At 43.0% G+C, this 12,643-nt stretch overlaps 2 non-coding genes across 2 annotated transcripts; both read left to right on the forward strand.

The window, feature by feature from the left end:
* Positions 1–11,192: 11,192 nt before the first annotated feature.
* Positions 11,193–11,264, forward strand: trnaa-ugc (transfer RNA alanine (anticodon UGC)). The gene has a single exon. It is a non-coding gene; the product is annotated as a tRNA-Ala (tRNA).
* Positions 11,265–11,698: 434 nt separating this feature from the next.
* On the forward strand, positions 11,699–11,770 carry trnaa-cgc (transfer RNA alanine (anticodon CGC)). Its single transcript has one exon. It is a non-coding gene; the product is annotated as a tRNA-Ala (tRNA).
* Positions 11,771–12,643: the final 873 nt, after the last annotated feature.

Below are 12,643 nucleotides of genomic sequence, written 5' to 3' on the forward strand. Positions count from 1 at the left end.
GCTATTTAAGGGTGTCTTCGGGAATATTGGGGTCATGTTTTTACATTTTCATGCTACATTACTTACTTGCCTGCATTCTCGCATTCAAATGCTTGTAGTCAATAATATCTAGTTGCTATCGTCATAAATTTCGGTGGGTTATTCTTTGAAGGGTCAGTGTGGACTTGTTGGGCCGAACAGGGAATCTAATCTAATCTAATCATTAATAAAAATGATCAAAAGGAGGGAATGATAAAGTATTGGGGAATCAATAGTTATAAGCCTCCATTTTAAATCTCCATCTTGCAATAATAATTTGTTTACAAATTTAAAATGGAAGTCACAGTGAAAATGAGAATGAATTAAGGAATGTGAGGCTCTTGACATATCCTTATAGTTCTGCTTTTCCAGGCAATGCCAATGAATAGAATACTGCTAAATGTTTAGCTTTATCTGCTTTGATGCAAGAGAATGGCACCCGATGAAGAAACATTTTAAATCAATCGCTTTGTTTTCGATCTATGAGAACAAGACTAAAATATATTAATCATCTAATTGTAATTATGTGAATTTAATTAGAGGTAGAAACATTATATTGTGAGAAATGAAAAATTCAAAATTGTTATGCACATAAGGGCTATAAAATATGTTGCCTTTTTGCTGAAAAAAACCAGAGCTCTCTCATCAGTCCAACCAGGGATATCTTGATTGATACTCCCGCCGGCTTAAACCAAAATAAAGTAAGTTTTAAAATTGAAATTTTTGTGTGGTCCGAGACTTCCTTTTTGTGGTCAACATATCAACACCAAATGGTCTGCAGCAGTTCAAGGAGGCAGCTTAACATTACCTTCTCAAGGGCACTTACTGAGGGGTAAGAAATACTGACCCTGCCTGAAATGGCCACATCACCTGAAAGAATACATTTTTAAAATGTGCCAGAAGATGGCAGCTTGAGGAAATTGTGGCTCAGACCTCAATCTTAATAATTCAAGCCAGTTATTTGTGCCTGTTCCACCTGAAGAGTTTCGACAAAGGTCTAATATCTGGTAACATTAACTCTATTTTTCTTCTACTGATGCTTCCAGAATACTTACAGCACATTCTGCTTATATTCCAGAGGTAGATTGTTGTTTTGCTGTCCTCTAATTTTGTCCTGGTGCTTTACTGGCAACAGGTTTTCAGTAAACAAGGTGTCGTTGGGGTGGTTTTATGGAGAGTGACCAGTATTAGTCCTAAAGAATACACCTATTGTTCTGTCCCATGAGCTCCACAATATTGAGCAAATGTTTTTGAAAATTCATCTTTCTTGTGGTGGCCTACAAGTCTTTTTCAGGACAACTGTGTAGGTCTTATGTAGATCAAGGGGCAATTAACTTTTGTAACCAACACATGCTTTAGGCCTTTAATTAACAAATGTAAAACCCCTAATGCCTGTTTCAGGCAGCGACTAAGAATGCCTCAAAACTCTGCTCAGAATAGAAGCTGTTCAGAGTGGAAGATGCAGGCTAGAGCTCCTAAATATTGGTCACTTTTGGCCTATCTAATAACACATCCAGTTTCTCACCTGATAATCGATTGCAGAAATCAATAGCATTGTAGTACTTCCTTCTAAAAACTAATAATGGAAAGCTGAATCAAGTTTTTCAGTATGGACCTGATTAAAGATTACAAACAGAATGTACAAAAATAGAGTATTTCTATGAAATGCAAACATACCACTCCTATGACGTTATAATAATAAGATAAATAAACCTAACTCACTACCTTGTAAGTAGATTCTCTACTCTTGGGATTTTTTGACAGGGATTATTTGCAATTAAATCATATATATCCTGGGTGCCAACTGCAGGAAGTAGGTTTGGAGAAGTACATTGCTTTAAAGATGTTGCCTAGAATCTGGATCTGTCTTGCCTGAACATCTGCCACCTCTCGCACCCCTCCAAACCCCTGCTATTAAAGTTAATAATCACACAACACTAGGTTATATTCCAGTAGGTTTATTTGGAAGCACTAGCTTTTGGAGCACTGCTCCTTCATCAGGTGGTTGTGGAGTATAAGATCATAGGACTCAGAATTTATATCAAAAGTTTATAGTGTGATGTAACTGAAATTATATATTGAAAAAGACCTGGATTGTTTGTTAAGTCTCTCATCTTTTAGAATGAACATGTTGGTTTCAGTTCTTTCATATGTAAACCGTAGAACTTCTTTGGAGTTACATTCTCAAGTGAACTTTAGCAATTGGTGCCATGTCAGCCGAGATAATGAATTGAAGGTGTGAGGTGCCCTGTGTGAGACTCGGTGCCACAATGTTCAGACTGATTCTAATCTAAAAAAGGGATTTACAGAATCGTACATGGATTCATGCAGTTTTTGAGCAAAATAAAATGTAATTCTGCAAATACAAATTCACCCCACAAACTTATGTATTTGTGTGTGGGTGGGGGGTGAGAGAGAGCTGGTTATGAGTGTCTGTGAGAGAGTGTGTGTATGTGTATGAGTGTGAGTGTAAAGGAGTATAGGTCTGTGAGACGGTGCATGTGTGTGTGTGAGCGTGTGAGTGTGTGTGTATGAGCATATGAGAGAGGGTCTGTGTGAGTGTATGGGTCTGTAGGAATATGTGTGTTTGCAGGAATGTGTATGTGTAGGAGTGTCTGTGCATGTGTGTGTTTCTGTCTGTCTGTGAGTGTGCTTCTGTCTGTGTGTGTGTGCATCTGTGTCTTTGTCTCTGTGTCTATGTCTGTGTGTGTTTGTAGTGCAGTGGGGTCACCTGTAGTGTGATGTGAACCCAAGGTCCCAGTTGAGGCCATCCCCATGGGCACCGAACTTGGCGATCAGCCTCTGCATTGTTACCTGTCCTGAAGTCTGCCTTGGAGGATGGTCTTCCGAGGAGCGACCAAACAAAGAGTCAACTTGGACCCCAAGCCGCTGCCCTGGCCTTGACATGTATGCTCAAACCATCAGGAAATATATAAATGCCAGATTCTTCAGCCGCACCCACAAGATAGGGAGAAACATCACCCGATCACAATGCAATGCCATCCGTGCTCTTAAAACCAATCAACATTGTCATCAAACCAGCAGATAAATGAGGAGCCATTGTCATTCAGAATAGAACAGATTACTGCAACTGAACAACTAGGAACACTACAAATAACTACCATCCGATCCGGGCCAAAGAGCATGCCTGTGAACAAACACATTGATCAGGACTTTGGATCCAGTTCTTCAGAGTTGCCTACGCACCCTCATCCCACATACTTCTCGCGTAGGCAACTTCTACTGCCTTCTGAAGATACACAAGGCCAATACACCAGAACGTCCCATCGTATCAGGCAATGGGACCCTCTCTGCCTATGTCGAAGACGTTGTACAGTGGACCCCCAGCTTTTGTCACGACACCACAGATTTCTTACAGAAACTCAGCACCCACAGACCAGTTAAACCGGCACCCTTTGTCGTCACAATGAACGTTTCAGCACTCTACACCAGCGTCCCCCTCAATGACGGCATTGCAGCAACAACCTTGGTATTCAACACCAACAACTGCCAATCTCCGAGCACCATCCTACAACTCATCTGCTTTATCCTCGACCACAACATTTTCACCTTTGACAACCAGTTTAGATTAGATTAGATTACTTTTAGATTAGATTAGATTACTTACAGTGTGGAAACAGGCCCTTCGGCCCAACAAGTTCACACCGACCTGCCTAAGCGTAACCCACCCATTCCCCTACATTTACCCCTTCACCTAACACTACGGGCAATTTAGCATGGCCAATTCACCTAACCTGCACATTTTTTTTTGGACTGTGGGAGGAAACCGGAGCACCCAGAGGAAACCCATGCAGACACGGGGAGAAAGTACAAACTCCACACAGACAGTTGCTTGAGACAGTTCTTCATCCAGACACACAGAACAGCCATGGGGACCACATTTGTACCCCAATATGCCAACATTTTCATGCACAAGTTCGAACAAGACTTCTTCTCTACACAGGACCTCCAACCAATACTACGCTGATGACATTTTCTTCCACTGGACCCATGGCGAGGAGTCACTGAAATAAAACTGCATAATGATATCAATGAGTTTCATCCCACCATCAAACTCACCGTAGACTATCTCTACTATCTGTCTCACTCTTGGATACATGCATCTCCATCAAGGATGGGCACCTCAGCACCTCACTCTACCACAAACCCACGGATAACCTCACGACGCTACACATCTCCAGCTTCTACCCGAAACATATTAAAACCCATCCCCTCTGGACAAGTCCTGCGCATACATAGAATCTGTTCAGATGAGGAGGAATGTGACAGGCACCTGGAAGTACTCAAGGATGCCCTCATAAGAATGGGGTACAATGCTGAACTCATCAACCGCCAGTTCCAACGTGCCACAGCGAGAAATCGTAATGACCTCCTCAGGAGACAGACACGAGCTGCAACCGACAGGGTACCCTTCATTGTCCAGTATTTCCAAAAAAATGATGCCATGTTCTTCACAGCTTGCAACACATTATCAATGAGGATGAGCACCTCGCTAAGACCTTCCCCACATGTCCACTTCTCGCCTTTGAACAACCACCAAACCTCAAACAGATCATTGTTCACAGCAAATTGCCCAGCTTTCAGGACAACACCATACAACCTTGTCATGGCGGATTCTGCAAGACGTGTCAGAGTGTCAATAGGGATACCACCAATACGCGTGGGGACACCACCCACCATGTACATGGCAGGTACTCATGTGATTCAGCCAACGTTGTCTATCTCATATGCTGTAGGCAAGGATGACCTGAGGCATGGTACATTGGTGAGACTGAGCACAGGCTACAGCGTTGGATGAATGGATATCGCTCATCAATCAACAGACAGGAGTGTTCCCTCTCAGTCGGACAACACTTCAGGACATTTGATCTTGGACCTTTGGTTGACCGTCCTCCAAGGCGGACTTTGGGACAGGCAAACCCTTTCTCATACACAAGCTCTCTCTCATTTGTTCACACATACATTCCCACAATCACATGCACACATGCACCCTCTCACAGACTTTACACCCATTTACACTCACACTCACACACACACACATAATCTTTCACAGACACTCATCACCCCGTGCCCACACACACACCCACATGCACACACACACATAGGTTTGTGGAGTGAATTTGCACTTGCAGAATTCCATTTTATTTTACTCAAAAACTGCACGAATCCATTTAAGATTCTGTAAATCCGTTTTTTAGATTAGAACCAGTCTGAACATTATGGCACAGACAATCTCACAAGAGGCACATCACACCTTAAATGCATTATCTGGGCCGACATGACACCAATTGTTAAAGTTCACTTGAGAATGTAACTTTAAAAAAGTTCTGGTATTTACATAGGAAAGAACTGAAACCAACATGCCCATTCTAAAAGAGGAGAGACTTAACAAACAATCCAGGTCTTTTTTAATATATAATTTCAGTTGCATCACACTGTAAACTTTTGCTATAAATTCTGTGTCTTATGATCTTATACTCTACAACCACCTGACAAAGTGGTTGTAGAGTGTTGCGAAAGCTAACGCTTCAAAATAAACCTGTTGGACTATAACCTGTTGTTGTGTGATTTTTAACTTTGTACACCCGAGTCCAACACCGGCATCTCCAAATCATGCCTGCTATTAAAGAAACTAAAAGAAGTTGATCCATAATTTTAATCTTTGAAAAAGTTTTCTGAAGCATGTTGAAGTTAGTAAGTGTCAGTAAAAGAACTTGTAGGGAAAAATGATCCTTTTGGTCATAAGATTTAGGTTAGAAAAGGACATAGGCTAATCTAAAATTAAAAATGGAGAATGTAGAGAAGCCTGAAGAAATGCATTTTGATAGGGAGGACTAGAAACAGTAATATAGCATAAAGGATATGGATCTGAAAGGGGTACAACAGCAGATGGACCTACAGGATGTATGTGCACAAATTACTGAAGATGGCAGAGTAGGTTGAGAAAGTGGAAAACATGTGACATAGGAAAAATTTTGTTTTAATTTTCAAAGACACTTTTTTAGATTTTCTCAAAGCCCACCTTTTGGGTTGAAGGACTTTAGGGGCTTTTTCTATATTTTCTTTTTTATTAGTCATGAAGTCACATTAACTTCTGTGTTATTGGTGATTTCATTTTGAATTTCGGATTTTGTTCTATAGATAATACAAGTGTCATAGACTGTAAAGACATATTGATTGATGGATATTGGCTGGGACACTGGAAGAAGTTCCATACTCTACCTTGAAAACTGCTCTGAGATCATGTAAGTCCAATTGAGAAATTAGGTGAGGTTTCTTTTCCAATATCACATCTGAAAACATTTCTTGGAATGCTGAACTCCCTCAGTATTGCCAGCCTAGATATTATATATTCCAAATGACGGACAGCCAGAAAGAGCCACCTAAACGGCCGCTTCAGATGGTGATCCTGGCGGATACTGGATTTGAGACACAGTCAGGAGGTTGAATTGATTGTTGTCTGCAGACATCAGCCAAATGGACAAAGGTGGAAGATGATGTGGGAGGCGATTTTTCAGAGGAAACCAAACTACACCAATCAGATCAATACTGAGGTGATGAGCAGTTCAGAGGCTGGGAATCCTGCAGCAAGTAATTCACTTTCAATTCCCCAACGCCTGTCCACCATCGACAAGGCACAAGTCAGGATTGTGATGAATTACTTTTCACATGCCTGCATATGAGTGCAGCTCCACCAATGTTTGAAGCTTAACAACATTCAGGACAAAGCAGCCCAAATGGTTGGCACCACATTCACAAATGTCCACTCCCTTCACCTGAAACACAACAGCAGCAGTGTGTACTATCTACAAGATGCACTGCAAAAATTCACTAAAACTCGTCAGATGGTAAATTCCAAACCCATGACCTCTACCAACTGGAAGGACAAGTGTTGCAGATGCAAGGGGAACACCACCCCCTGCAAGTTTCCCTTTGAGTCCTCAAAACCATCCTGACTTGGAACAACTGTTCCTTCATTGCTGTTAGGGTCAAAGTTCTGGAGTTCCCTCTCTACTGGAGTGTTCCCACACCATATGGGACGACAGCAATTCAAAACATGGCTCATCACCACCTTCTCAAGGGGAGGTCAGGAACAGGCAATATATGTTGGGCCCAGTCAGCAGTAGTCATGTCACACGAGTGAATAAAGACAGTCTCTAGAATGAGATCAGAACACATTGTCTTCTTATTCAGAAAAGAAAAATAATACCAAAGAAACTGAATATGTCCCCATGGGAATACTGTTCCTAATCCAAACCATGATGAAACCAAATGTAAGCACAGATAACATGTTGACAGCATTAAAATAGGGCTATTGTTAAAAAACAATGATGGTAACTTCTTCCTGGACATAATGACGGTGGCTCAAGGTCAGGCTTGAGGTGTTTGCCAGCATATCTCCTGGAAGCTGGGCCTTATGCAGGCTCTGTCGTAACTCTATCTTTCCCACATATGACGATGATCTTTATCTCATTTGCTACCCCATCATTGAGATTTTCAAGATTTTTTGGGTTTTTTCGAGCCTCCCATCCTTGTATTTAATTTGAGCACTGATGCAGAATCTGAAGATAAGGTCTCCTTCCTATCGGAAAGATGTTGTGAAACCTGAAAGGGTTCAGAAAAGATTTACGAGGATGTTGACAGGGTTGGAGGATTTGAGCTACAGGGAGATGCTGAATAGGCTAGGGCTGTTTTCCCTGGAGTGTTGGATGCTGAGGGGTGACCTTATAGAGGTTTATAAAACCATGAGCGGCATGGATAGGATAAATAGACAAAATCGTTTCCCTGGGGTCAGAGAGTCCAGAATTAGAGGGCATAGGTTTAGGTTGAGAGAGGAAAGATATAAAAGAGACCTAAGGGGCAACATTTTCACGCTGAGGGTGGCACGAGTATGGAATGAGCTGCCAGAGAAAGTGGTGGAGGCTAGTACAATTGCAACATTTAAAAGGCATCTGAATGGGTATATGAATAGGAAGGGTTTGGAGGGATATGGGCCAGGTGCTGACAGGTGGGATATCTGATTGGCATGGATGAGTTGGACCAAAGGGTCTGTTTCCATGCTGTACATTTCCTTGACTCTCTAACTCCATAAAGATTTGCAGAAAGGTGACAGGTGAATGGTTCTAGCTGAATTTTCCTTGCAGGGTGGCATGGGCCAATAGGCTTGCTATGTTATAACCATTCTGTGATACTGTATTGTTTCCAATCACATATCCTAAATTTCGCTGTCTCCCTGGCAAATAATGAAGCAAAGTAATTACTTAATATTTTTGTCTTACTGCAATCTTATGTAATTTTTCTTCTATCCATTCCTGGCCCACATGTTAGTTTAGTGGCGTCTTTTGTTTGAACTTTATCAGACTGGGGGTTTGAGAAAGGTGTTTCTTGTCATTTATACAAATTTTAACTTGGAAGAAAACAGTCTGTTTATATCAGTAATTTGAGACGTATCCAAACAATTCAGATATATTTACAGCATACCCGAGGGGCCATAATTTGCACCTATTGATATTGGAAGGGCACCACTGACAACTGACACAAAAACAGAAATTGCTGGGGAAACTCAGACAGCACCTATGGGAAGAAAGCAGATTTAACATTTCAATTCCGGTGACTCTTCATCAGATGTATGACACTCATTTAGTCATGGACAGGGACACCACTCCCCTCACCTCTGTCCGAGGGATCTTTCCACATCCGTCAGAAATTTACTTGTACTTCTACCAATATCATCTACTGCATCCGTTGCACCTGGTGCGGTTCCTCTAAATCGGGGAGAGAGGACACCTTCTTGCTGATTGTTTCAGAGAACATCTCTGGGACCCACCAACCCCACCGGCCACGACTGAACACTTCAACTCCCCCTCCCACTCCGTCAAGGACATGCAGGTCCTGGGCCTCCTCCGCCACCGAACTGTTACCACCCGACGCCTGGTGGAGGAATGCCTCATATTTCGCCTTGGGACCCTGCAACCACATGGGATAAATGTGGATTTCAACAGCTTCCTCATTTCCTCTCCCCCCCCACATTATGTCAGTCCCAAGCCTCCAACTTGGCACCACCCTCTGGAACTGTCCATCACTCCCCTCTCTGACTTATCACCTTCTTCCCCATCTTCATCCACCTATTGCTTTCCCAGCTACCTTACCTCCAACCCACCCTGCCCACCCCCATTTATCTCTCAGCCTGGACATACAAGCCTCATTCCTGAAATGTTGATTCTCCTGCTCCTCGGATGCTGCCTAACTTGCTGTGCATTTCCAGCACTACATTCTCAACTTTAACCTTTACCTTCCTTAAAGACCTTAATTTCCCCTTCTACGTGGTTGAAGGTGCCCTCCAACGCATCTCAACCATGTCTCGCACCTCTGCCCTGAAACCCCACCCGTCCAACCGCAACATGGACAGAACCCCCGGTCCTCACTTTCCACCCCACCAACCTCCGCAACAAACCACATCATCTGCCAACATTTCCACCACCTACAAATGGACCCCCCCACCAGGGATATATTTCCCTCCCCATCCCTATCCATTTTCCAGAAAGACCGTTCCCTCCTGTTCAGGTCCACGCCCCCTAACAACCCACTCTCCCTTCCTGGCATCTTCCCCTGCCACCACAGGAATTGCAAAACCTGCGCCCACACCTCCCCCCTCACCTCCATCCAAGGCCCCAAAGAAGGCTTCTTTGGGGCCTTGGATGGAGGTGAGGGGGGAGGTGTGGGCGCAGGTTTTGCAATTCCTGTGGTGGCAGGGGAAGATGCCAGGAAGGGAGAGTGGGTTGTTAGGGGGCGTGGACCTGAACAGGAGGGAACGGTCTTTCTGGAAAATGGATAGGGATGGGGAGGGAAATATATCCCTGGTTTCACCTCCATAAATGTCATTGATTGTATCTGTTGCTCCTGATGCGGTCTCCGTTACATTGGGGAGACTGGATGCCTTCTTGCAGAGTGCTTTAGGGAACATCTCTGGGACACCCGCTCCAATCAACCCCACCACCCCGTGGCCGAACATTTCAATTCCCCCTCCCACTCTGCCAAGGACATGCAAGACCTGGGCCTCTTCCACTGCCACTCCCTCACCACTTGACACCTGGAGGAAAAATGCAGTATGTTCCGCCTCGGGACCCTTCAATCCCAAGGCATCAATATGGGCTTCACCAGTTTCCTCATTTCCCCTCCGCCCACCTTACCCCAGTTCCAATGTCCCAGCTCAGCACCTGATTTGGAGATGCCGATGTTGGACTGGGGTGGTACAAAGTTAAAAATCACACAACACCAGGTTATAGTCAACCTGGTTTAATTGGAAGCACTAGCTTTCGGAGCACTGCTCCTTCATCGGTTGTGGAGGACACAATTGAAAGACACAGAATAAACCTATTGGACTATAACCTGGTGTTATGTGATTTTAAACTGTCCAGCTCAGCACCATCCCCATGACATGACCCACCTGTCAATCTTCTTTCCCACCTATTTGCTCCACATTCCTCTCTGACCTATTACCTCCATCCCCACCCCCATTCACCTATTGGACTCTTGGCCTACCTTCTCCCCAGCCCCACCCTCCCATTTCTCTCTCCACCCTGGAAGCTCCCAGCTTCATTCCTGATGAAGGGCTTTTGCCCGAAATATTGATTTTTCTGCTCCTCGGATTATGCCTGACCTGCTGTTTTTTTCCAGTACCACTCTGATCTTGATTTTAGCCTCGGACATTCAAGATTTGGCCACGTACAGAATTCACTTTATTACCCAGATCTAACATTTCAACTACAAGCCGCTCAAAGGAAATAGTCAAGGGAAACACCAAGTAAAATTCGCAGGATAATACTTTCTGAGTGTTTTTTTTCTCGCATTTTCTGCTTTTACGCGCAATTCATAATTTTTCCAATTATGTTATTTTCTTTCTTACTTCGATAGTTGGGCACATGACTATTGGCATATTCCAGTAACAAAGTTATAACCCTACATTGGTAGGAGCGTTCTCAACCGAGGGACTGAAAAAAATCCTGTCCCATTCTGGAACAATATTCAAAGATCTTTTTGATGCCCTTTAATTGTCCTCGATGTGCACTAAATCAAAATCGAACGAATACATAAAATTCATATAACACATATGACCACCGAGAAATATTAACTGTTCGTCATTTCAACTTGTAGGGGATGTAGCTCAGTGGTAGAGCGCATGCTTTGCATGTATGAGGCCCCGGGTTCAATCCCCGGCATCTCCATTTTATTTGCAGTGGGTTGTGTTGAAACATTTTTAGATTAGATTTAGATTACTTACAGTGTGGAAACAGGGCCTTCGGCCCAACAAGTCCACACCGACCCGCCGAAGCGCACTCACCCAGACCCATTCCCCTACGTTTACCCCTGCACCTAACACTATAGGCAATTTAGCATGGCCAATTCACCTAACCTGCACATTTTTGGACTGTGAGAGGAAACCGGAGCAATCTGAATGAGCAATCTGAAAGAAGCCACTTCACACTGTATGCGGTAGCATCGTTTCCTTTGCAGTCAGCACTAATGTATTTTTCTTATTACAAACTAGAGCGGTTTAAAGTTATCATATCTAAAATTTAGAAAGCATCATTTTCACAAAGTTAAAAATTTGACCGGAAGCAGTTTTCAAAGAAGCGTTTGCAGAAGCGCTACAGTAGGAGGGGATGTAGCTCAGTGGTAGAGCGCATGCTTCGCATGTATGAGGTCCCGGGTTCAATCCCCGGCATCTCCACAGATTTTGCTTACCATTCCGCAGCACTTGAGTCAATATTGTGTTGAAGAATGATATTTCACGACTGATGTTACGTGAAAGTTATTACTTCATTCTGACCAATACACACACCTTTCTCTTTGGGATATCTTTAAGTTCGGAATGGAAATAGTGATTGGTTAACACGTATAAACATTGAAAGGAAACAGTTCACATCTTTGATGAGTCCTTTGCAAGGTGGAGTTGAGTTTCTTTTAGTTACTAATTACTTAAAACAATAACGAATATATTTATATTTTGGATATACGGGATATTAGTTGATTTAATAGAGTATCTGTTGGACAGAACTAACACAAGAGGGTTAAAGGCTCTCTGCAAGTGTACTTATGTCATAATCCCCTTATTGTTTACCAATATCACTGTTATTGTTTTTTCTTTGTTGGTTCGTTTATTGTCTCCTTTACATTTGAAATGGCTCACCGGCCTCTTCAAACAACTCACCCTCTATCTATCGCCACTCTAGCTGCTGTTCCGTCACAACACGAAAGTAAAAATGCTGCAGATGCTGGAAATTGAAAAAGAAGCAAAAGGTGCGAGATATAATCGAATCATAGAAATATTACGACGCAGAATTACAGAATTTTTACAGCGCAGCGGGAGGCCATTAAGCCTGCACTTGCTGTCCAAATGACCATTCACTTCTACCATTCCCCTGCCTGCTCATCGGAATCCTGCACGTTATTCTTTTCAAATTAGACGACTCTCTTTTAAATGTATTCATTTAACTTACTTTTCACACTGTCAGGCAGTGAATTTCAGATACTAACGGCTAGCTACCTGAAAAAGCTTCTTTCTCATATCATTTTTGTTTTCTTTTAGTTTTGTTTTGTGACT

The sequence above is a fragment of the Chiloscyllium plagiosum genome, unplaced genomic scaffold (assembly GCF_037043375.1).
Source record: "Chiloscyllium plagiosum isolate Xiang-an unplaced genomic scaffold, Cpla_swu_hap1 HiC_scaffold_7, whole genome shotgun sequence".
Classification (NCBI taxonomy): Eukaryota; Metazoa; Chordata; class Chondrichthyes; order Orectolobiformes; family Hemiscylliidae; genus Chiloscyllium; species Chiloscyllium plagiosum.